The following is a 25,506-nucleotide window of genomic DNA, read 5'->3' on the forward strand; positions in this document are numbered from 1 at the left end:
TAATTTATAAGCAGTGGAAATTCAGCCTTCAGAAACTGAGGAGGTTTATACCAATCAGAAGTCAGTTCCTTTCTTTCACAGATACGCCATCCACTGGGCCTGACATAGTGATTGGAGTTACAAATCTCTTGGTTCTTCAAGGAGCAAGGCCAAAGGTGGCAGAAGGTACTACAGTAGAATTGGCTCTGCCAAGAAGATAGTGATGAGGAAAAATCCCTTGTAGCAGTGAGTGATCTCTTGGAGATTGAGTTCCTGGAAGTTGATAGACACACTGTGAAATCTCTGTGCTCTTTTTAGAGGATTGGTGTTTTTAGCCAATGAGTAGCTTTCAGGGGGTTTCTTCTCCGCGCCGGCCATGGCGGAGCCCTACAGAGGCCGGTGCGGAGGGAAAAAGAGTGCCCCCACGGCACAGGCCCGCCCGCAGATCGTTGGGCCCCGATTGCGTGCCAGGCCACCATGCCCCCCCCCCCCCCCCCCCCCCGGGGGCCGGATCCCCCCGCGACCCCCTGAGGACTCCGGTAGACGCCCGACAAGCCAGGTCCCACCGTGATGGACCATGTCCATTTCACGCCGGCGGGACTGGCCGAAAACGGATGGCCGCTCAGCCCATTGGGGCCCGGAGAATTGCCGGAGGGGGGGTGCTGCCAACGACCCCCGACCGGCACGGTGTGATCCCCGCTGGCACCGGAGAATTCGGCAGCTGGCGGCGGGGCGGGATTCACGTCGCCCCTGGCGATTCTCCGACCCGGCGGGGGGTCAGAGAATCCCACCTTTTAATTTTAAACTGTGCATCCTAGCTCTAGATTCCCCCACAAGAGAAAACCTCTTCTCAACATCCACCCTGTCAAGCCCCCTCAGAGTCTTTCATGTTTCAATAAGTTCACGAGGCCCCTTGTACTGCCTAACTTTTAAGGGCAGATCATGCATGAGTAATTTAACCACAGTTATGAGGAAAATATTGTGTACATAAGTTAGATATATGAATTATCAGAAAACATTTGATAAAGCTCTTCATAATGGCCGTGATCCAATGAGTAGCTCGCGGCGTGGCCGTAGAAAGCTGGGAAACCCCGCTCCCGGGATCTACTCGGCTCACAACGCCTCGTGAGATTCAACGCAGTTTTAGCAAATCTGCATATTAGAGCGAGGCAGCTAGTCTCTCTCTAATGTGTAGATTCCCGAGGTATCTGAGGCTTTGAGATTCCACCCCTTCACCTCAGAGACCTCGGGCAAGCACCGTTTGGTACTGGTAATGTGAACGCTGCCCTTGGAGTGGCTGTGGGGGAAATGAGATGGTCACCCACCTCCTTGTGGAATGTGCCTTCGCAAACAAAGTCTGGAGAGAGATGCGGTGGTATTTGTCAAGGTTCATCCTGAACAGCTCTGTGACACAGGACTCAGTGCTATACGGCCTGTTTCCAGGGACACACACCGAGACAAACATCAACTGCTGCTGGAAGGTCATCAGCTCGGTGAAAGACGCTCTTTGGTCTGCCCGAAACTTGCTGATCTTCCAGTGCAAAGAATTGTCCTCGACCGAGTGTTGCAGACTGGCACATTCCAAGATCCAGGACTACGTGCTGAGGATCGTACTCAAGCTTGGGGCAGCTGCCACCAAGGCGCAATGGGGAAAGACCACTGGTAAGGTCTTCCAACAAATGTACACCGAGGGGTGGGTAACCATGTAAAACCCCTTGGTCTGGCTCATTAACACTCCAATGTATAAAAGAAATATGATAATGTAAATATTTAAGAAAGAATTGTAACGTAAAGAGGGATATGTGTGTAATGTCATCCCAATTGAATGGAAGAAAGTGAAGGGAATGTGTAACTTTGATGGAAATGTACAGTCAAGACAATTTGAAATGTTCTGTAATGTTTATTATAGATTTTATGAATAAAGTAGATTTTTTGAAAAAAAAATGTGAATGGTTCCAGGGACCAGGAACTTTAGTTACACATGTAAGTTAGAAACACTGGAACTACTCTCCTTGGAGAAGAGAATGTTGAGATGAGATTTGCTAGAAGTCTTCAAAATGCTGAGGGGTCTGTACAGAGCAGATAGGGACAAACTGTTCACATTGGTGGAAGGATCTAGGATGAGAGGGCACTGATTTAATGTAATTGTCCGAAGAAGCAGTGGTGACATGAGAAAAAATAATTATGCAGCAAGTAGTTAGGATCTGGAATGCGCTGCCTGAGAATGTGGCGCAGGGAGGTTCAATCGAGGCGTTCAACAGGAATTGGGATCATTATCTGAAAAGAAAAATTGTGCAGGCCTATGGAGAAAAGGCGAGTAATGGCATTACCTGAATTGTTCCTACAGACGGCCAACACAGAAGCCACAGGCTGAATGGCCACTTTCTGTGCTGTGACAATGCTATAATGTCTAGTTAAGCAATAGCATAACCCAGGGGTTTATCAGTGGAGCCTCCTTCCACCCCCACCAACTCCACTTTGTGATCTGAAGTGGATAATGTGTCTTTTGTACACACCTTCATGTGCACTCCTCCAATGTTTATGAAAGTAGATTGAAAAACATTTGGTGGGCCAAGGGCAGACCAATGTCTTCGTATCCCTTAGCAATCCTTGCTATTGATCAGGCGCTTTACCCCAATTTCATGCTCTGCTGTTTGCTTCATGCCATTTGATTCTGTGTAACAGTCACATGAAAGTAATGTTCTAATTTTCCAGACTGCTGACAGCAACGAGAAAGAAGATTGTACTCTGCCACACAGCAACAAGAAAAGGTACTGCATACATGAATTGACCATATTTAATTGGGGAATAATTTCCAATTTTGCCGTATTTTTAGAAACTGTTTGAACATGCAGACTCAATACTGGGATTTTGTGCCAATATGTACAAGTTAATTCCAAAAATAGCACTGAAATGTGGAACATGCAGTATCTCAGGGAAATGTAGCCAGTTTACAATCTCAAGTAGGAAAAGATTATTTGTGGCCCTTGACAACTGTTGGTGGGAAAATAGTCTAATTATTTATGCTCATGTTTATATATTTTTTAATTTCCATCAGTTGGGTAACATGATATGCTTTTAATGTTTGTAGTCCCTTTTAGCACATTAGATTTTCTGCTTTTGGGAAGACTACAAAAAAGTTTATTGGAGAGAGTGCATGAATGAAAGATGCGTGAATGAAAGTTGGATCGTATAGCACTAAATTCTTGTTTGCCGAAACACATTAAACCCTTTCTTGCTGACAAAGTTTCATTTTTCATAGGTTTTTGCTTTGTAGTTTGGTTTCCCTTGACCAACTGATTCAATCGTATTTATCAGCGAAACAATAGGACATAGAAAATGAAGTGCTTGAATTTATATTGTACCGTATCATGTTTCCAGTGCCTCAAAGTACACAAAGAATTACAATAAAAAAATAAAAAAAAATTCCTACAGATTTCAACTACATGCTGGCCGATTTTCAGTCTGCGACCACTGTCAGAGAGAATGGCGATGGGGGCGGAACATCCAGAGAGAATCAGGTTTCCTGATTTTCCTTGCCGATGATGTCACAAAGTTCATACCCACAAGGGGTGGAAACCTCATTTAATTGGATTCTAATAAATTTTAATATTATTAACGGGCCTCCCCAACATGTGATCCCCCCCCTTCATAAATATTCCCACCTTTCCAGCGTGACATCACGTCGGCGAGACTTAGAACAGTTTTTTAATTACGGGATTCAGTCGTGGGGATCCCTCTGGGGTGGGGGGGCAAAAGTAAGTATAGCCCTGGGGCGAGGAGGACATAGATAAATGTGAAGTGATTCATTTCGGAAGGTCGAATTTGAATGCTGAATACAGGGTTAAAGGCAGGATTCTTGGAAGTGTGGAGGAACAGAGGGATCTTGGGGTTCACGTACATTGATCCCTCAAAGTTGCCACTCAGGTTGATAGGGTTGTTAAGACGGCGTATGGTGTGTTGGCTTTCATTAACAGGGGGGTTGAGTTTAAAAGCCGCGAGGTATTGCTGCAGCTTTATAAAACCCTAGTTACACCACACTTCGAATATTGTGCCCAGGTCTGGTCACCTCATTATGGAAGGATGTGGATGCTTTGGAGAGTTTGCAGAGGAAATTTACAAGGATGCTGCCTGAACTGGAGGGCATGTCTTATGAAGAAAGGTTGAGGGAACTAGGGCTTTTCTCACTGGAGCGATTAAGGAAGAGAGGTGATAAGAGGCATGGATCGAGTGGATAACCAGAGGCTTTTCCCCCAGGGCGGAAATGGCTGTCACGAGGGGACATAATTTTAAGGTGAGTTGTCAGTGAGGAGGGATCTGCAGGCACAGGAGGGAATGGCCAATGAGGGGGAGGAATGCCGGTGATGCTTTTGTGATGGAGGGGGGTAAAACTTCAGTTCTGATCGGCGAGCCATCTTTAAAGATGGTGTTCCGATCTCTGTGGATCTGGCTGCCGGCACTATCTGGCTGCGCCCCACCAGAGTGACGATGTAACCCATATCCACTCATTATTTTTCTTTAAAGGGGCTCAAGATCTGGAGTGAAGACTGGTCTGTGCAGCTGGAGAGCTACACGTCAGTTTTCAGTCTGAGCCAGACACATTGAAAAAATACGGTAAGGTTCCGCCTGTAATTGTTGCATAAGAGAGTATTATAGTGCAGAAAAAGAATGTATAATTTTCTTTTTTTTATATTTTATAAATTTAGAGTACCCAATTCATTTTTTCCAATTAAGGGGCAATTTAGCATGGCCTATCTACATACCCTGCCCATCTTTTTGTTTAGTAAGAAGTCTTACAACACCAGGTTAAAGTCCAACATGTTTGTTTCAAACACTAGCTTTCGGAGCACTGCTCCTTCCTCAGGTGAACATCATCTTTTTGTTGTGAGGGCGAAACCCACGCAAACACGGGGAGAATGTGCAAACTCCAGACAGACAGTGACTCAGGGCCGGGATCGAACCTAGGACCTCGGCGCCGTGAGGTAGCAGTACTAACCACTGTGCCACTGAGCTGCCCCTTATGTTCAATTTTCTTAGCAAAAAGTTGCTTCCTTTCGGATGAAAGGACCATATATTTTATTTTCCAAAACAAACACCTCGCATTTTCCTGAGGTGGCTCAGCATGCTCAGTTCAACAGGAAACCAGTCCATAAAGCCCATCCTCCGTTCAAATCCCATGTCAATTAGCTGATATCACCCAAACTGATTGTAATGAGATTTAACAGTAAATTAAGCATTTGAATTGGACGGTTCACTTTCGCAAAAAAACATTTTTGATTATTTTAGGAATGAATTAAAGGCTGTGAGTAATCACGTAGAGTTGAATGGTTTTCAGCCAATATAATTTACAATTATATAACATTTGTTACATTTGGAATTTCTGAGTACTACCTGGCAGGGGAGATTGTGCTGTAATTTAATGTTAAAAATGTTTTCGAGTGAAATGCAATTCTCAAAGGGTTAAATCAGTAGAACTGTGGACATGCTGTTCAGGATTCAAACAAAGTGTCTGAACCAGAACTGGTTTAGAGATTCTACTAAATATTTGTAGCTTTTTTCTTTAATTTGCTGACGGCGGGGTGTACTGTTTATATTTGTGTAGGCATGAGAAGTTGCTGATACTTAGAGGAGGGGGAGGGGGGGGGGGGGGGGGCTGGGGAGTTGATTCTGTTGACAGATTTATGGGCGAATCTCGAAACATGGAAGGAGTATGTGATCCCATCCTTCCATTTCTTGTAATTGCTCAGGGAAAAGGGGAGAAAGAGGAAAACGGTCAGTTAGTTAGATAGATCTCGGGAGGATGTTGGCCTAGTGAAGGAAGGTGTGTTCATTCCAAGCCCATAGCTGTTTAGCATCAAAATGTGGCCCTGCAAAAATTAAGTGAGCTTACTAACAGGTAATGGGACTATTATTTTCCTTGTAATCTTAGGAAGGTCTGTAGTTTGTTGAATCAAGATAAAACTTAATTACATCTATTACTACACGTTCACTTGTTACTTATAAAACAGGTAGCTTCACAATTCCTGCCCAGTCTCATCTCGCTAAACTCTTTCAGTCAGATTTAAGTTGTGTAGCTGAACACCCAGAGCGAATCCTTCCACAAGAAGGTAGAGTCAATACTGTAAGAAGAGAGGGAAGCCTGTAGAAGGTTGCACTGAGTAAAATTGTGGAAGGATGAAAATGATAAATTTGAACTGTGGGGTTAGGGCACTGCAACGTAAAACTGTATATGGTTACAGTTATTCATAGTTAACCATATACAACGTATATGGTTATTCTGTTTATTTCTATCACACGTGAAAGAGAATGCGCCTTTTTTCACTGTCATCCTGCTTTAGTGTTACAGTATTTTAATTTGAACAATGAAATGCTCCTGTGGCGTGCATACACGGAAAATGCAGGACAATATTGTGTTGCTTTTTAAAAAAGAAAATCAGTTTTCTGAAAATTACAGGCAACTCATTTGCAGCATTTAAGTTCTCAAAAGTAAATGTTTCAACAATAAACAGGAAAATGCAACGTTAGTTCATAAATCAAATCCAAAGATTGTCAAACCAGTGTGCCTTCACAATCTTTCACAGAGCAGCTCTGTCATCCTGCAGACTTGAAGAGTTTTTGTCTGGTGCGCAGTTGCATGCAGAAGGTACAAGCATTTCTGGAGCATGACTCATTGACTGCAGCCTGTTGGAGGCCTCCCTTACTGGGAGTGACCTTCATTTGGAATGGGTGGGAGAGAGTACTTGGAAGTAAACTCGATATATTTCTTTGTGAGAAATATTGAACCTAGTTTGAACAATTCCCACAGCAACACAGAACGCGTGACTTTGGGTTCAAGAACAGAAAAAATGGTGTCTAGGGTACAATTCTTGTTTGTAATGATGTCTGGAGACTGCTGATTTTTAAAATATGTTTGTTGTTGCCAATAATTGACTCTCAAGGGAACTGCACAGTTCCACTAGTCCAAGAGGGAGGAAAAGAAACAGATCTGCCCATTTTACTAACTCCACCTATTTAAGAATTGCGAAATAAAAACGGCGTTGGAAAATCCATGGACCCAATATCCTGGTGTAAGTGCTAGAATGCACCTGACATTGACCCCAACAAAGAATGCAAGGTCAGCAAGAGGAAACAGAACTGTAATATATGGAATGGGCTTCCAGTGGATACACTAATACAGACTTTGAAGTGCCTTTACATATTCCTTCAAATATAATGTTGTCAGTCACTCTGTAAGTGGTCCATAATGTGTTATGGTACTGTCTAATTATATATTTTTTAAAAATATTTTTTATTCTCCTTTTTCACATTTTCTCCCAAATTTACACCCATCAACAACAGACAATAATCGGTAACAAATATGTCAATCCCCATATCAATAACAACGATCCCATCCTCCCACCACACCTCAAACATTAGCCCGCATGTTCACACAAACACATGCCAAAAAGGAATCACCCATAGTCGCCATTAACACACACAGCCCCATCCCTCCCACCCACACACCCCAACCAATGTTCGATGTTATCCAGTTCTTGAAAGTGCATAATGAATAATGCCCATGAATTGCAGAACCCCTCCATCCTTCCCCTCAGTTCAAACTTAACCTTCTCAAGAGTCAAGAATTCCAACAGGACCCCCTCGAACACCAGGGCACAGGGTGGAGAGGTTGCTCTCCAACCTATCAGGATCCGCCATCGGGCGATCAACGAGGCAAAGGCTACAACATCTGCCTCCGCACCCGTTTCCAGCCCTGGCTGGTCCGACACCCCAAAAATGGCCTCCCGGGGGCCCGGGTCCAGTTTCACATTCACCACTTTAGAAATTACCCTAAAAACCTCCTTCCAGTATCCTCTAGCTTTGGACGGGACCAAAACATATGAACGTGATTAGCCCCCCCCGCAACGTTCACACACATCTTCTACTACTTCAAAGAATCGGCTCATCCTCGCCCTCGTGAGGTGTGCTCTGTATACCGCCTTCAGCTGTATCAGCCCCAACCTCGTGCACGAAGTGGAGGCATTCACTCTCCGGAGCACCTCACACCAGAGCCCCTCCTCCATATCCTCTCCCAACTCTTCCTCCCACTTTGCTTGATCCCTTCCAGTGGTGCCTTCTCCTCTTCCAAAATAGCTCCATAAACCACCGACACTACCCCCTTCTCCAGTCCCCCTGTCGTCAGCACCTCCTCCAGCAATGTGGAGGCTGGCTCCACTGGGAAGCTCTGTATCTCCCTTCTGGCAAAATCTCGAACCTGCATGTATCTAAACACTTCCCCCTGCTCCAGCCCATACTTCACTTCCAGCTTCTTCAATCCTGCAAACCCGCCCCGAAGAAACAAATCTTTTAGTGTCTTAATCCTCTTCCTGTCTAATTATATTATAGAAGAACTCAGAAGAATAACTCGCTTGTGATCTGGACTGAATATTCTCCAGTCTTTCCAAAGGCAGACTGAAACATATAGGAAGAAGCCAGAAGGGAATTGTTAAGCTTTATTTTACAGTTAGCGAGTGAAGATACACAGTAAGAGCTGTACCTCCGATCTCACCCTGAATAAATTCACTAAATAGCTCTCTTTGTAAACAAAAGAAACTAATTTAAAAATTACAACACATTATGCCTATTGAGGTGCTCTGAACTTCCCCTGGCCAGCCTTCTGATCATGGCCAGTCTGGATGTGGAAAGAGTAGGAACCTCTGCACCACAAAGCTAGGCTTCTTCTCCAGGCTGAGTTCACTGACTGCCCAAGTTTCTCTTTGCCTTTTTCAGTTAAACTTGTCGTAGGTCACAGAAAATCCTCCCAAAAATGGAGGTCAACTTGTAAGTTGAGTATAAAATATGAGCCATTAGTCTAGGTGGCCACCATTTTGAAATGTGGAAAAATAACACTGGCAAATCAAATTAAATTAATGTATTATATTTTATGTGAATGAAATAACTACAATCGTAGAATGAAGTGAACTACAATCGTAACGTTGTAAAAGCCATCAAATTATTTGCCTTACTCATCCGATGTTGGGACTTTCCGCCAACGGGAGCAGAAAATATCGTCAGACGGCAAAAATCACATTTCATGATAACCTCAAACTAGGAAACAATTGTAACCTATCTCTATCAGTTTTTAAAAATACATTTACAGTGCCCAATTCTTTTTTTTTCAATTAAGGGGCAATCCACCTAGCCTGCACATCTTTGGGGGGTTGTGGGGTTGAGAGCCACGCAGACATGGGGAGAATGTACAAACTCCACACGGACAGTGACCCCCCGGCCAGGATCGAACCCGGGTCCTCAGCGCTCTGAGGCAGCAGTGCTAACCACTGTGCCGCACTGCCTAGCCCGATCAGAGATGCGCTGCGTTTCCCAACATTCAACATTGGAAACCTCATTAACGCATAATCATAATCATCAGGCCAGTACCCGAGAATCATCCCCCAAATGTCAAAAAAATCTATCTTGGTGTCAGAGCATGACTAGTCTCAGAATGCAAGCACCAGGCGAGCAGTATTAGGAGGTGAGTGCAGCGCTCATCGGGGAGAGGGTTGTGCCTGTGTTATGTCAGGTTAATGCCATGATACTGCCGGCTTGACACCAGCATAGTGCCAGGTGGGTGCACCTGGGTGACGATTGTTTCCTGGTTTGCTAGCTGTGTGCTGGGGCAGCCTTTAAAAATGGTGTTCATTGAGTGTCCGATTTGATGGCGGGATGGGCAAATCACAGGCCGCCCACCAGCAATACGTTGTGGAACCTGTGACTTCAAGTCTTTTTTTTCTAAGTCCTGGACGAAATAGAGGAAAAAAACCACCAATGCTGTAGGCAGCTTCAGCACCACTTTTCCCACCCTGTATCGGCCTTTGCCGATATCAGAGCACATCCTCACCAAAGACTTAAGTGAATTAATCTCAAGTCACTTTGGTCATGACAAAATTATCATAAACATCATAATAAGGATACCATTCTGGATCAAGTGTGGTGCTTTCGTTTTATAATCAATTCTCCACAACAGTTCACTTGATTCCCAATCCTGCATTTCCTGAATGATCTGAATTATTGGTCACTGGACATCTCGAAATTCGTGGCATTTCATCCATGTTGCAGATGTGCTAAAATATGTCATTGTGATTTTGCCGCTGTCTGAAACTGAATCGCTGGAAACTGGTTATTTTGGCATCGAGTTCTTTTGGTAGTCTCTGAATAATCTAGTTTTTTTGCCGTAACCCAAGACATTTTCGTTTCATAGAGTGGCTACACCAATTGGTTCTCTGAAGTCTCTGCTGGACTCGGTGCTTGATTTGTCCTCCTTAAGTGCCTATATACATATTGCGTTTCTGGCGATGATGTAATCATTCCAGCAAGTTTTGAGGACCCATTCGGATAAATGCATCTCATGAGTAGGTTAGTAGCTGGTCCCCATTTTGTGGCGCACTTTGTCTTGGATATCTTGTTCAGCTCGGATTTCTCCTTTCATTCTCGGACCACGCTTTCACATACACCGAATTCCCCACTTAGCAATGCAGTTATTTGAAGAGTTAGCAAATGTTACGACTTTTAGCTTGAAACCAGCTTCATACTTCATTCTAATTGCAGGACGACCCATTTCTGTTTGTCGGTCACAATGCGCATCCCGTTCTGTGTGCGCATGTCTTAAACACCCATGTTCCTTCTTGGCAGTGCAGCCCATACCGCCTGCTCGATCACATGTCCTGACTTGTAAGGCGAGTAGAATGCTAAGCAGGTATATCTGAGCTGAAGAATTGAGGCCGATTCCTAATGCAAGTATAGCCCTAAGCATGCATTTATTAGCTGAAAAATGGGTCAACACATACGCCGGGTATAGGCCTAAATATGCATTTTGGCACCATAAAAGTGGGGTCCTTTTATATGCTGGGTTGACTTATACTTTGGTACCAACTTCCGTCCAATAAATCTGAGCTGTTTATATCAGATGTTTCTAAACTTACTCTAGATTTTTAAAAGGATTAGGATTGGCTTATTAAATTTTAATTAGAGACATTATTTGCCAAAGGCTCTTATTTGCCAGAGGAGATCTCTGACCTGAATTTGAGATGTTTCTATTGAACACTCTGCCACAATAATCAAAATAAATGAGAATCCATTCTGGATAGGATTAGCGGGGTCGTCCATCCCCGCTATCTAACAGCACTTTGTTGCTATTCCGGCAGGACATGTCCGGTAAATCACACACAATGTCTTATTGGTATATTTGCAGCTTGCAAAAGTTGTACTTGCAGAAATTTTGTGTCTGCTTTATTGTGTTTCTCATGGCTTACTAAAATTTACAAGTTCAAGTTAAAATTTACTAGCAGTTTGGCAGCACGAGGTGATTCATTCCAGGTCTTTCGAAAACAATGCAATGTATCCTTTTTCCTTTGCTCTCGAGAGACCATTTAACACTAAACAAATGCTTCAGATTTGAATTGACTGAGCGGCTTCAAATTACATACCTAGTGGGTATTTACTAATACTGGTCACAGAGGTCCAGATCATCATAGCTGTGCGTGGTGTAATGTACTTTGACAATTAAATTGCATAGTTTACAATGTCAAAATAACAACTTCATAAGTCCTTTAATATGGTGCATACCACAAGCCAGATAAAAAAAGTTAAAGCTAATCATTATTTGCCACTCATAAGCCTTGAAACCCTCTTGCATAAACTGTTTTATGAACTTTTATTGCCAATTTGCTTCCCAAACATAATGGGAACGTTAATATTTTCATTAAACAAAAATACCACTTCAACAGGCATTAATACATTCCTTTGTCTGCTATTTTAGCAGAGGCGCTAATCAATTTTACATAAAAATCTTAATGACTGTGTTTTAAAAAAAGCAGGCACAGGACAGCGAGACAAACCCATTTTGTTTGTCTGCTATCACTAATCATCGACCCTGGGCTTGGAGAACTTGCTGTAAATTACTGATTTGTAGGGTGTTTGAAGGAGTGCTGAACTTTGAGAAGCCATTTCTAATTTGAGGTCTGTGAATTCAAGCCATGTTCATATTTCCCCCTCAAATATAACACAGTGAGATAAAGAACAATGTTCCCTTTACTCTGCCCCTCATACTAAAGAACACCAAGACTGTTTTACATCGGTGTGATATTGTTTTTCAGTTTTCATACCGCGGTTTGTGTGCGAGACTGGCATTAATGCCAACTAGTGATAGGTTTATGTTGCAGATCCAAGCTCACTATGGGAACTGTGTTAAAACTGGCCAAACTCATTTCACATACAATTCTCCCAGCAACTAAACAAACGGGACAGGCATAGTTGGCGAACGCCTGGTGATCAATACTCAGTAGTAATCATTTTCAAAGTAAATCATATTTTGATATTCATACTTGACTGCCTATGGGACAGCACGGTGGCGCAGTGGTTAGCATTGCTGCTTCACGGCGCTGAGGTCCCAGGTTCGATCCCGGCTTTGGGTCACTGTCCGTGTGGAGTTTGCACATTCTCCCCGTGTTTGCAAGGGTTTCGCCCCCACAACCCAAAGGTGTGCAGGTTAGGTGGATTGGCCACACTAAATTGCCCCTTAATTGGAAAAAAATGAATTGGGTAATCTAAATTTATAAAGAAAATTACTTGACTCCCTATTTTGGGTTAGCATCACTTCATTTTCTGTTCAAAATGAAGAGAGAGTTTAGCAATGCACCGTGATTACGTTTTTAGGAGGTAGAAGTGCTGTAAACCTCCCTGGATTACCTTCCCTCTTCCCCGTAACTATCTGCAATTTTACAAGGGGGGGGCAAGGTAAGCAAGTTATTGGCTGCTTAAGGACTGCTTCCCGCCAGGCCACAATTTCTCATCCAGCGGTAGGCGCCCAGGGCCGGGGAGGAAGCCTGGCACATCAACCTGCTTGGGCTTCAGGTGAGAAAGTGGGTGGAGGCATTTCTATCCCTGGCCCCCTATCCATATCCTCCACGGTCTGCTCCCCAAGGTGTTGCTTCTTTGCCTGGCCTTGCCATCATGATTCCTAGCCACCCCACTCTTCCACTACCTTCCCTGCCATGAGACTCCGCACCTACCTAGCTCACCCGGCTAAATTGCTGGCTTTTAAAGCAGACCAAGCAGGCCAGCAGCACGGTTCGATTCCCGTACCAGCCTCCCCGGACAGGCGCCGGAATGTGGCGATTAGGGGCTTTTCACAGTAACTTCATTGAAGCCTACTCGTGACAATAAGCGATTTTCATTTCATTTTCATTTAGCACAGTGGGCTAAACAGCTGGCTTGTAATGCAGACCAAGGCCAGCAGCCCGTATCAGCCTCCCCGAACAGGCGCCGGAATGTGGCGACTAGGAGCTTTTCACAGTAACTTCATTGAACTTCATAAGCGATTATTATTATTACCTGGTTCTGGGGCTCTGACATTTACACCAATGGGACTGTAGGGGTGAACAGTATTGGCCGGCAGCTCATTGAGGCAGGACTTTCTCCCAAGTGAGGTGTGAAAGTCCCGCCTCCAGCCAATTAATGCTCCTCAAAGGGTTAAGTGGTTGTGGGGCTGCCATGATCAGCAGGATGTCCCCCCCCCCCACTGACTGTTCCAGTGGTGGGGGGTGGGAATCCCCACCGTCCAAAAAATCCTATCCCACGTATTGGAAAATGTCCAGCACCAAAAATTACGTCAGTTCTCGAGGGGCTAAACTGAAAGGAAAGATCTGACAAGTTTAAACTTTGACACCAGTAATTGAGGCACTTTTGAAAAGATCTCGAGTATGCAGAAATAGGAAATGGTGAATTCAGAATATTGACCTGGATTTGCCGTAATGTTAAAGGTTATGCTATTCGTGTTCACCATTGTAAATCTGTTGTTAGATATATACACAGTTAAACATGGAAATCTAGAAGCTGCTGTCAGAGATGCTGTTTGGTGCATGTTGTTGCATTTCTCGCTGATCGACTCAATATTGAAAAGACCGCAATGGTGTGAACTCGGGGTACTTACTTCCTCTATCAATGGCTGAACATGTTAGGGCTTTGCATTCAGGAGTAATTGCGTTTCTCTTTTTAAAAATAATTTTTATTAAGATTTTCACAAAATATAAACAAAACAATATTAACCAAACAACCATAGTAAAAACCAAAGAGCAAAAACCAACCCCCCCCCCCCCCCCCCCCCCGTCAGCAACTACAAAAACAAAACAAAAAAAGAACAAAAAGGAAAGAGATAACACCCGCCACATCCAAACAAACCCAAGTACACAGTTCTCCCTCCCACCGAACCAAACCCCCCCCCGGGTTGCTGCTGCTGCCGGCCTATTTCCCTACCGTTCTGCCAGGAAGTCCAGGAAAGGCTGCCACCGCCTAAAGAACCCTTGCACCGACCCTCTCAGGGTGAATTTCACCCTCTCCAACTTAATGAACCCCGCCATGTCATTGATCCAGGCCTCCACGCTTGGGAGCCTCGCATCCTTCCACTGAAGCAAAATCCTACGCCGGGCTACTAGGGACGCAAAGGCCAGAACACCGGCCTCTTTCGTCTCCTGCACTCCCGGCTCCGCAGCAACCCCAAATATCGCGAGTCCCCAGCCTGGCTCAACCCTGGATCCTACCACCCTCGACACCGTGCTTGCTACCCCCTTCCAAAAGTCCCCCAACGCTGGGCATGCCCAGAACATATGGGCATGGTTCGCTGGGCTCACCGAGCACCTAGTACACCTATCCTTGCCCCCAAAAAACCTGCTCATCCTTGTCCCGGTCATATGAGCCCTATGCCGCACTTTGAACTGTATGAGGCTAAGCCTCGCACAAGAAGAGGAGGAGTTCACCCTTTCCAGGGCATCCGCCCACGTCCCCTCCTCAATCTCCTCACCCAGCTCCTCTTCCCATTTACCCTTCAGCTCCTCCACCGAGGCCTCATCCACCTCCTGCATAACATGGTACACATCCGAAATCGTCCCTCCTCCAACCCACACCCCCGAGAGCACCCTGTCCCGAACCCCCTGCGGGGGCAACATAGGGAACCCCGCCACTTGCCGCCTGGCAAACGCCTTAACCTGCATGTACCTGAACATGTTCCCCGGGGGGAGCCCAAACTTCCCCTCCAACTCACCCAGGCTCGCAAACCTCCCATCTACAAACAGATCCCTCAACCTCCTAATACCTGCCCTGTGCCAGCTGAGAAACCCCCCATCGACGCACCCCGAGACAAACCGGTGGTTCCCCCGTATCGGGGACTCCATCGAGCCCCCCACCTCCCCCCTATGCCGTCTCCATTGCCCCCAAATTTTCAGGGTAGCCACCACCACCGGGCTCGTAGTATACCTCGTTGGAGGGAGTGGCAACGGCGCCGTTACCAGCGCCTCCAGGCTCGTATTCACACAGGACGCCATCTCCACCCTCTTCCATGCTGCCCCCTCCCCGTCCATTACCCACTTACGCACCATTGCTGCGTTGGCAGCCCAGTAATACCCACAGTGGTTGGGCAGCGCCAGCCCTTCCCCATCCCTGCCCCGCTCCAAAAACACCCTTCTCACCCTTGGTGTCCCGTGTGCCCATACAAGCCCCGTGATGCTCCTGTTGACCCTCCTAAAAAAGGCCTTCGGGATAAGGATGGGGAGGCACTGGAACAGGAACAAAAACCTCGGGAGCACCGTCATCTTGACGGACTGCACCCTCCCCGCCAGTGACAGCGGTAACATATCCCACCTCTTAAACTCCTCCTCCATTTGCTCCACCAGCCTTGTGAGGTTAAGCTTGTGCAGGGCCCCCCAGCTCCTAGCCACCTGGACTCCCAGATACCTCCCTGCCTGCTTCAGTGGGAGCCTACCAATCCCCTCCTCCTGATCCCCCGAGTGCACCACGAACAGCTCGCTCTTACCCAGGTTGAGCTTATACCCAGAAAAGCCCCCAAATTCGCCGAGAATCCTCACCTCTGGCATTCCCCCCACCAGGTCCGCCACATACAGCAACAGGTCGTCCGCATAAAGCGACCCTCGATGCTCCTCCCCACCCCGCACCAGGCCCCTCCAGTTCCCTGACTCCCTCAGCGCCATGGCCAGGGGCTCAATTGCCAACGCAAAGAGCAAGGGGGACAGGGGACACCCCTGTCTCGTCCCCCGGTGCAGCCGAAAGTACTCCGACCTCCTCCTATTCGTGGCTACACTCGCCATCGGGGCCTCATGGAGCAGCCTCACCCAACGGACAAACCCCTCCCCAAACCCAAACATTTCCAACACCTCCCACAGATACCCCCACTCAACCCTATCAAAGGCCTTCTCCGCGTCTAATGCCACCACTAGCTCCGCCTCCCCTTCCACAGCCGGCATCATAATGACATTCAGAAGCCTTCATATGTTGGTATTCAACTGCCTTCCCTTTACAAACCCCGTCTGGTCCTCGTGAATGACCCCCGGCACACAATCCTCTATCCTTGTAGCTAAGATCTTCGCCAACAGCTTGGCGTCTACATTTAGCAGCGAGATCGGCCTATATGACCCACACTGCAAGGGGTCCTTGCCCCGCTTAAGGATCAAGGAAATCAGCGCCCGTGACATAGTTTGGAGCAAAGTCCCCCCCTCCCTTGCTTCGTTAAAGGTCCGAACCAACAGGGGGCCCAACAGGTCCACATACATTTTATAAAATACGGCCGGAAACCCATCCGGCCCCGGCGCCTTCCCCGACTGCATGCTGCCAATCCCAGTGACCAGCTCCTCCAGCTCAATCGGCGCCTCCAGCTCAATCGGCGCCCCCAGTCCCTCCACCTGCCCCGCCTCCACCTTCGGAAATCGCAGCTTGTCCAAGATGCGCCCCATTCCACCACCCCCTTCACCGGGGGTTCAGACCGGTACAATTCCCCATAAAAGTCCCTAAAGACCCCATTAACGTCTACCCCCCTCCGCACCACCTTCCCATCTCTATCCTTCACTCCCCCAATCTCCCTGGCTGCGTCTCGCTTTCGGAGCTAGTGCCAGCATCCTACTCGCCTTCTCCCCGCATTCATACACCGCTCCCTGTGCTTTCCTCCACTGAGCTTCCGCCTTTCTGGTGGTCAGCAGATCGAACCTGGCCTGAAGGCTACGCCGCTCCCCCAGCAATCCCTCCTCCGGAGCCTCCGCATATCTCCTGTCCACCCTCACCATCTCCCCCACCAATCTCTCCCACTCTCTCTGCTCTCCCCTCTCCCTATGGGTTCGGATGGAAATCAACTCCCCTCTAATCAACGTCTTCAATGCCTCCCAGACCGTCCCCACTCGGACCTTCCCGTTATTGTTGGCCTCAAGGTACCTCTCGATACACCCCCGAACCCTCCCGCCCACCTCCTCATCTGCCAGCAGCCCCACCTCCAAGCGCCAGAGCGGGCGCTGGTCCCTCTCCTCCCCCAGCCCGAGGTCCACCCAGTGCGGGGCATGATCCGAAATGGCTATGGCAGAGTATTCAGCATCCTCCACCCTCGAAACCAGCCCCCTGCTCAGGACAAAAAAATTGATGCTGGATTAGGCCTTATGCACGTGGGAGAAAAACGAGTACTCCCTGGCCCTTGGCCTCGCAAACCTCCAGGGATCCACACCTCCCATCTGATCCATAAACCCCCTCAACACCTTAGCCGCCACCGGCCTCCTACCCATCCGGGACCTGGATCGATCCAATGGGGGATCCAGCACCGTGTTGAAGTCCCCCCCCCCCCAATGATCAGGCCCCCCACCTCCAGGTCCGGAATGCGGCCCAACATGCGCCGCATAAACCCTGCATCGTCCCAGTTCGGGGCGTAGACATTCACCAGTACCACCCGCTCCCCCTGCAGCTTACCACTCACCATCACATACCTCCCGCCACTGTCAGCCACCACATTTGACGCCTCAAACGACACCCTCTTTCCCACCATGATCGCCACCCCCCCGATTCTTCGCATCCAGCCCTGAATGAAATACTTGGCCCACCCATTCCTTCCTCAGTCGAACCTGGTCCGCCACCTTCAGGTGCATCTCCTGGAGCATGGCCACATCCGCCTTCAGCCCCTTCAAGTGCGTAAACACCCGGGCCCGCTTGACCGGCCCATTCAGCCCCCTCACATTCCAAGTTATCAGCCGGATCAGAGGGCTCCCTGCCCCCCGCCCCTGCCGACTAGCCATAACCCATCCCCAGCCCGCCACTGGCCAGCGCCCCCCGCTCGGCCTGTTCCCCACGGCGGCAACTCCCCCCCCCCCCCCAGCACCCCCTGCATACTCCAGCTCCTTCCTGGCCATTTCAGGTGCAACCTGGTATCCCCCCCCCCCCCCCCCAAGGCTAGGACCCCTCCTAGCCGCACCCCCCATCCATAGCACTCCCGTGAGCCAGCTAACGTCTGCTGACCCCGGCGACTCCTGCCACACCGCCGACCCCTCCCCACGTGGGGCTACTCCTCCTCCTCCGTGCCCATCAGCAGACCCTCCTACCCCCCCCCCCCCACCCCCGCTCTTGCGCGGGAAAATAAAAACAAGCAAAGGCCCGCGCTTCTCAGCCCCGACCCCGCCCCCATCACCCCGCAGCGTGGGAAACAAGAGTAAAGCCCGCGCTTTCGCCCTGCCCAACCCCACCTCCTCTAGGGCAGCTCCCATTGCCGGTCCCCACCACCAGCTCCCCGCACTCCCAGTTTACCTCCCCGCCCGAACCCGTCCACCAGACCCATACAAAAAGACATCGCCCCACCCACCCTGAAGCCAACACACATCCTGCATGAAACAGAGAACCCCCCCTCCAAAAAATAGACACAGTTACATTTACATACAAAACCCCCATCCCTGACCCTCAGTTTGAGTCCAATTTCTCGGCCTGCACAAAGGCCCACGCCTCCTCCGGGGACTCGAAATAATGGTGACGGTCCTTGTAGGTGACCCACAGACGCGCCTGCTGCAACATGCCAAACTTCACACTCTGTCTGTGGAGCACCGCCTTCGTCCGGTTGTACCCGGCCCTCCGCTTAGCCACCTCCGCACTCCAGTCCTGGTAGAACCTCACCACCATGTTCTCCCACTTGCTGCTCCGCTGCCTCTTGGCCCACCGAAGCACTCCCGGTCAACGAACCGGTGGAACCGCACCAGCACCGCCCGCAGCAGCTTATTCGGCTTGGGCCTCCTGGCCAGTATTCTGTGGGCCCTCTCCAGCTCCAGGGCCCCTGGGAGGACCCAGCTCCCATCAGCGAGTTCAACAAAACGTCCACATAGGCCGCCAGGTCCAGCCCCTCCGTGAGGCTCAGGATCCGTAGATTTTTCCGCCTTGACCGGTTCTCCATCTCCTCGAACCGCTCCTGCCACTTTTTATGGAGCGCCTCGTGCATCTCCACCTTCCCCGCGAGGGCCGCGGCCTCATCCTCTTTCGGAGGCTTGCTGCTGCAGCTCCCGGATTGCGGCCCCCTCGGCTGTCTGAGTCTCCAGCAGCTTACCGGTGGTAGCCTTCAGCGACTTCAGCAACTCCACCTTAAGCTCTTGAAAGCAGCGCTGACGAGTCTCCTGCTGCTCCTGCGCCCACTGCCTCCACTCCTCGAGGGCTCCGCCGGCCGCCATTTTGTTTTCCTTCCCCCACTTTTCCAGAGGCGCTGCCACCGCTTTTCTGCTCGCCCCACTCCTGGTCCGGACCATAGAACCCTGGGGATCTACTGCAGACCCCTTCCCACGTCGGGAATCGTCGATCAAGCACCGCTGGGGGCCCTAAAAAGAGCCCAGTAATTGAGTTTCTAATGGTGTGATAAGTGACGAGTTATTGATGAGCAATCACTTTGGCTCTGAAAACTTGTTTTTGAGAAGCGCAAAGGCTCATTCCAGCAGAAGAAAATTAACATTGGCGATTTTATTTACTTTCATTACTCTTATTGCCCCTTAATCCCAAGCACATTTTACAAACTTTATTTTGATTTCTGCATATCTAAATTTAAATTTAATTAATAATTCCTGCTTTACACTTCCTGGTTTGCATACATGTTTCATTGAGGATTATTAAATTTGATTGGTGGAAGACCCTCACTGTTTCTTAACCCACCCAGAGATGCCATGAATTCCCCCGTCGAGGGCAATACAGTGTAACAGGCGCCAAATGACTAGAAATCTCTGTTGATAAGCCCACTAACCTCCGTGGGCAACTGTCAGCGAGGTGAATGATCAACTACTGAGACCAAATTCCCTGCTATTACTTCAAAGTCAGGAAAATAGGACTTTAAGAAGTACATTTTGAACATGCATTTGAGACCACATGTGATAAATGATTGTAATAATCTTCTAGATTATTAGAAGCGGAAACATTTTGAGTCTTTCAAATGCAATTGGATGCGAAAATGGATGAATTAATGTAATTGAAGCTCGGGTTTTCTTGTGGGGGACTGTGATCCCTTTCCAAATCTTAGAATTTTTTCATGTACAGGATTTTGAGCCATTTGTAACCCACTTGTGGACTTCTACTCAGTCAGGGGTTGTTCTATCCTTGGAGCTGTTTCAGATCAGGCTAATCCATCATTCTAGCCAGCAAAAAATGAAAGAACTTTGAGGGCAGCACAAAAACTAATTGTTACGTACTTTTGGACAGAATGATATGGAGAGGTTTGTGATCACTGGTTAGCTTTTCTTTGGGAACACTAAAGGATGAAATTCAAAAGCTAATAACAATAACTTGCATTTATATAATTTTTAAAAAGTTGTATTTATGTAGAACCTTTAATGAGCTCAGATGTCCCAAAACGCTTTACAGTCAATTAAGTACTTTTGAAGTACAGCTACTGTAGTGATGTAGGAAACACAGCAACCAATTTGCGCACAGTAATCGCCCACAACAGCAATGTGCTAATGGCCAGAAAACCATTATTATGTTGATTAAGGGATAAAAATTGATCTTGGCACTGGATAACTCCCATGTTTAAAAAAAAATAGTACCATGGGATCTTTTACGTCCACCTGCAAGAGCAGGTGGGGTTTTGTTTTAATGTCCCATCAGAATGACAGCACCTCTAACAGTGCAGCGACCTCTCTGTGGGGTGGATTCTCCATTGCATAGGCAGCACACTCATGCCGGAGTTTCCCCAACAGCGTGGGGCTGCTCACAACGGGAAACCCGATTGGCTGGCTGGCGGGATGAAGAATCTTGCTGCCGGCGGGGGTACGCCGCACCAGTGTGGTGGGACAGAGAATCCTGTCCATGTCTCTGAAGTGGAACTTGAAATGATGACTCTGAGGTGCGAGGGCTTTAACATGACAAATCCTAAGGTGAACCATCAAAGCCTTGACGCTGATACACATGTGGAAATATTAGGCCAGATGGCCAATGGCTTGGCCAAAGTGGTTGATTATAAGACTGTCTTACAGAAGGAAGGAGACTGGATAGGTTTAGTGAGATAATTCTCAACATTAGGGCCTAGGCGGCTAAGAACACAGCCATTAGGGTGGAATGATCGAAATTGGGAATGCTGAAGAGATCAGAATTGATGGCACAATCTCAGAAGGTGCAGGTGGGATGGTGCAGTGAGGCTAGAGGAAATCATGGAGATAGGAAAGGCATGGAGAGATTCGAAAACAAGCGGCGGGATTTTATGGTGCCATCATGGCAGGGACGGGGCCAGAAAATGAGACGACCCGTTCAAAACTCCACTGACTTTGGCAGGCCTGGAAGGTCCTGCCAGTGGGTGGGGCTTTCAAATGCCATCAAAAGATGAGAATTTAAAAATTATGGCATTGTTTAAATGGGAGTAGGACAGTGTGCACGGGGGAAGTGAGTGCGTAGGACTTGTCTCATGTTAGGACATGGACTTTGAATTAACCTCAAGTAAGGGTAGAACTGGTCAACCAGGAGTGGACTACAATTGCTAAGTCCAGATGATCAAAAGAAAGAGGCATGGATGAAAGCTTCAGCAGCAATTAGCTGAGGCAAGGGCAACATTACAGAGGTGAAAATTAGCCAGTCTTAGTGATGATACCATGATGCACCAGTATAGAAAATGGTAAGTTAATAAGTGAAGTTGGAGTAAGGGAAAAAGTAATGATGTCTAAATCAGGATTACTGTGCATGTATGTGAATGCACAGAGTATAGTAAATAAGATTGTGGAGTTACAATCACAGATTGCATTGTGAAAAAATTATGTTGTTGCAATAGCACAACCCTGGCTGAAGGAAGGGCAAGACTGGGTGTTAAAATTTGCGGATGATACTAAAATAGGTGGTGGGAAAGCAGGCAGTGAAGAGGAGACAAAGATTTACAGGCGGATATACATAGGCTAGGAGACTCGGCCAAAATTTGGCATATGGAGTTTAATGTGAATAAGTGTGAGGTTATCCATTTTGGCCAAAAAAATAAAAAGGCAAATTAACATCTAAATGGAAAGCAGATTCAAAATGCATCTGGGCAAAGGGATGTGGGTGTCTTTATTGGGCAGAGGGATGTGGGTATCTTTAAGTTGGTAAGGCAAATGGAATGTTAGCATTTATTGCAAAAGGACTGGAGTATAAAAATAGAGAAGTATTGTAGCAATTGTATGTGTGATTGGTGAGACCACATCAGGAGTATTGTGTCCAGTTTTGGTCTCCTATTTGAGGAAGGATGTGGTAGCATTGGAGGCAGTTCAGAGGAGGTTCACCAGATTGATTCCAGGGATGAAGGGGTTGATATATGGGGAGAGATTAAACAGTTTGGGCTTATACTCGCTGGAGTTTAGAAGGATGGGAGGAGATCAGATCAGGGTATATAAAATACTAAAAGGGATTAATAAAGTAAACGTAGACCAAATGTCCCCCCTTGTGGGGCAATCTAGAACGAGATGTCATAGGTTGAGAAGCGGCAGATTTTAAACTGAGATGAGGAGGCACTACTTCTCGCAGAGGGTGGTGAATTATAGACCATAGACCATAGAATTTAGAGTGCAGAAGGAGGCCATTCGGCCCATCGAGTCTGCACTGGCCTTTGAAAAGAGCATCCTACCCACACCTCCATCCTATCCCCGTAACCCCACCCAACCCTTTTTGGATACTAAGGGAAATTTAGTATGGCCAATCCACCTAACCTGCATATCTTTGAACTGTCGGAGGAAATCCACGCAGACACGGGGAGAAACGTGCAGATGTCACATAGACAGTGACCCAAGCTGGGAATCGAACCTGGGACCCTGGAGCTGTGAAGCAACTGTGCTTACCACTGTGCAACCGTGCTGCCCTGTAGCATTAATCTGATCTGTGGAACTCGTTGCCCCATAGTGTGGTGGAGTCTGATTCACTAAATAGCTTCAAGAAAAAGTTAGAAATATTTCTGATTTCAAAATATGAGTTAAAGGGATATAGAGACCAGGTGGGGAGCTGGATTTGAGACCAGGACGAGATCAGCCATGATCTGATTGAATGGCGGGGAAGGCTCGAAGTGCTGACTTGCTTACTTCTGCTCCTAATTCCTATGTCCCTGTGTACAAGATGTTCAGAAAAGATAAGAAAGGGGGAGACGTGCGGTTTTGGTTTGGGAGAGCATTGCAGTGCTGGAGAAACAGGGGGTGGAATTCTCTGATCCTGAGGCTAAGTGTTGACGCCGTCGTAAATGCCATCGCATTTCATAATGGCGTCAACATGGCCTCAAGATCAGCAATTCTGAGCCCTACAGGGGTCCAGCACAGCACTGGAGCGACCCAAGCCACTCCAGCTATCGATCCCGGCATCAGATGGGCGTCGCAGGTCCGCACATGCGTAGTGGGACCGGCGCAATTTCTGCGCATGCGCGGTGTCTCCCTTCTCCGCACCGGCCCCGACGGAACATGGCGTAGGGCTACAGGGGCCGGCGCAGAACAAGAGGCCCCCAGCCTGCGAGGCCGCTAAGGCGTAAAAAACGTGCAATTACATTGCTTGGTGTGGTCTATAGACCACCAACTAGTAAGAAGGATGGAGAAGAACAAATCTGCAGGGAAATTACAGCAAGATGCAAACATTATAGAGTGGTTTTAATGGGTGACGGTGGTAGTGTGAAGGATGGAATGGGGTAAAAGTTCCTAAATTGTGTCCAAGAAAATGAGAGGGTACAAATTTGAAGTGATTTTCAAAAGAAGCAAATGTGATGTGAGGAAAACCTTTTTTACACAAGTGGTTGGGGTTTCAAATGCACCGCCTGCAAGTGTGGTGGAGGCAGGTTCAATTGTGGCATTCAGGGGAGCATTAGACATGAATAGAAACATCGTTCAGGGATACGGGGAAAAGACAGGGGAATGGCTCTATGTCATGGTACTCGTTTGGAGAGCCGGTGCAGACACAATGGGCCAAATGGCCTTCTGCGCTGGAACGATTCTATGATGTGGTCAGATGCTCAACTCAGGGACAGGTATAAGGTTACGGTTGCGAACAATTTGGTTCACCCATCGATGGTTGTCATAGAGAGTGATGAAGTCAGCAGCAAGGAAACAAAGCCTGTGATGGGGACGACTGACAATTGCTTCTGTTTTCTCAATATTTTGTTGGAAGAAATTTACGTTCATTCAGTAGTGGATGTCAGATAAGAAGTCTGAAAGGTTAGAGTCAGTGGAGGGATCAAGAAAGGTGGAGGTGAGATGGAGCTACGTATCGCCAATGTACATGTAAAACTCGATGTTGTGTTTTCTGGGGAGGGGCACAACTTGTAGGTGAGATCCTTGGAGGACAGCAGAGATAACGGTGCTGGAGTCAGGAAGAGAAGCCATTACCGATTCTCCATCTACAACTGGATCGATGAGAATGGAACGGGGTAAGTACCGTGGCATCCGGCTGGGTTTTGGTGATGAGCCATTGGAACAGAATTTCACCATCAACCATGTCAAAGGCTACAGACGGGGCAAGGAGGGATAGCTTACCTTCGTCACAATCAACTAGACTATCCTTTGCAACTTTCGCGAAAACTGTGGTGTGAGTTGAAATCTGATTGGAGGCTCACAAACGCAAAATTACATGAAAGATAAATATGGATTTGATTGGCGATAACACATTCAAAGTTTTTGGAGAGGACGTGGATATTGGAGATGGGACAGTAGTTTGCAAGGATGGTTGGGGTCAAGGATTTTTGTTTGAGGAGAGTGGTGATGACTGCAGATTTGAAAGAGAGTTGAACAGTACCTGTGGTGAGAGATCCATTAATAATGTTAGCTACCAAATGAGCCAGGAAGATAAGTAGGGCAGTCATCAGATTACAGCCTAGAAAGCAATAGTGAGTTTCATCAACAGGTTATGTTTCTAACATGTTTGAATCTGTATTAAATAAAACATTTTTAATTTGTGTGCAAAACTGGGAGGAAATAAGTTCATTGTGATTTGCAATTTTCGTATAGAAATTAAAGAATGAAAGAGCACAAGAATTAAAATTCTAACTTAATTATTTTTAGCCTGCTAAATAAGTGGAGTCCTTAGACATACCTTCCTAATCTATGCCATGCTAATGTAACCTGAATGCCTTTGAGTCCATTCGTGTGCGCACTTTTGCTGTTATTCACGGGCTTGAGTAATTCCTAGGGAAACTCACATTTACCCTCTGTGCCACTCTTTATTTTCACCAACTCCTCACTGCCTCCTCACGAGCAACAAACCCAGCTACCCCATTGTTCTCTCTTCATGACT

General features: G+C 47.3%; 2 protein-coding genes across 6 annotated transcripts in view; one reads left to right on the forward strand and one right to left on the reverse strand.

Annotated features, from left to right (window-relative positions):
* cmss1 (cms1 ribosomal small subunit homolog) overlaps nt 1-25,506 on the forward strand; it is a 443,802-nt gene that overhangs the window by 156,911 nt on the left and 261,385 nt on the right. For 3 of the 4 annotated variants that reach the window (XM_038801755.1, XM_038801756.1, XM_038801754.1), the window contains one exon: nt 2,695-2,750. The exons of the other annotated variant lie outside the window; for it this stretch is intronic. The gene's annotated coding sequence lies outside the window, so the exon portion shown is untranslated. The remainder of the gene's footprint in view (nt 1-2,694; nt 2,751-25,506) is intronic. 4 annotated transcript variants of the gene reach the window in all.
* Nucleotides 1-25,506, reverse strand: part of filip1l (filamin A interacting protein 1-like) — a 328,667-nt gene that overhangs the window by 122,009 nt on the left and 181,152 nt on the right. The window lies entirely within an intron of this gene.

Source organism: Scyliorhinus canicula, chromosome 7 (assembly GCF_902713615.1).
Source record: "Scyliorhinus canicula chromosome 7, sScyCan1.1, whole genome shotgun sequence".
NCBI classification, from domain to species: domain Eukaryota; kingdom Metazoa; phylum Chordata; class Chondrichthyes; order Carcharhiniformes; family Scyliorhinidae; genus Scyliorhinus; species Scyliorhinus canicula.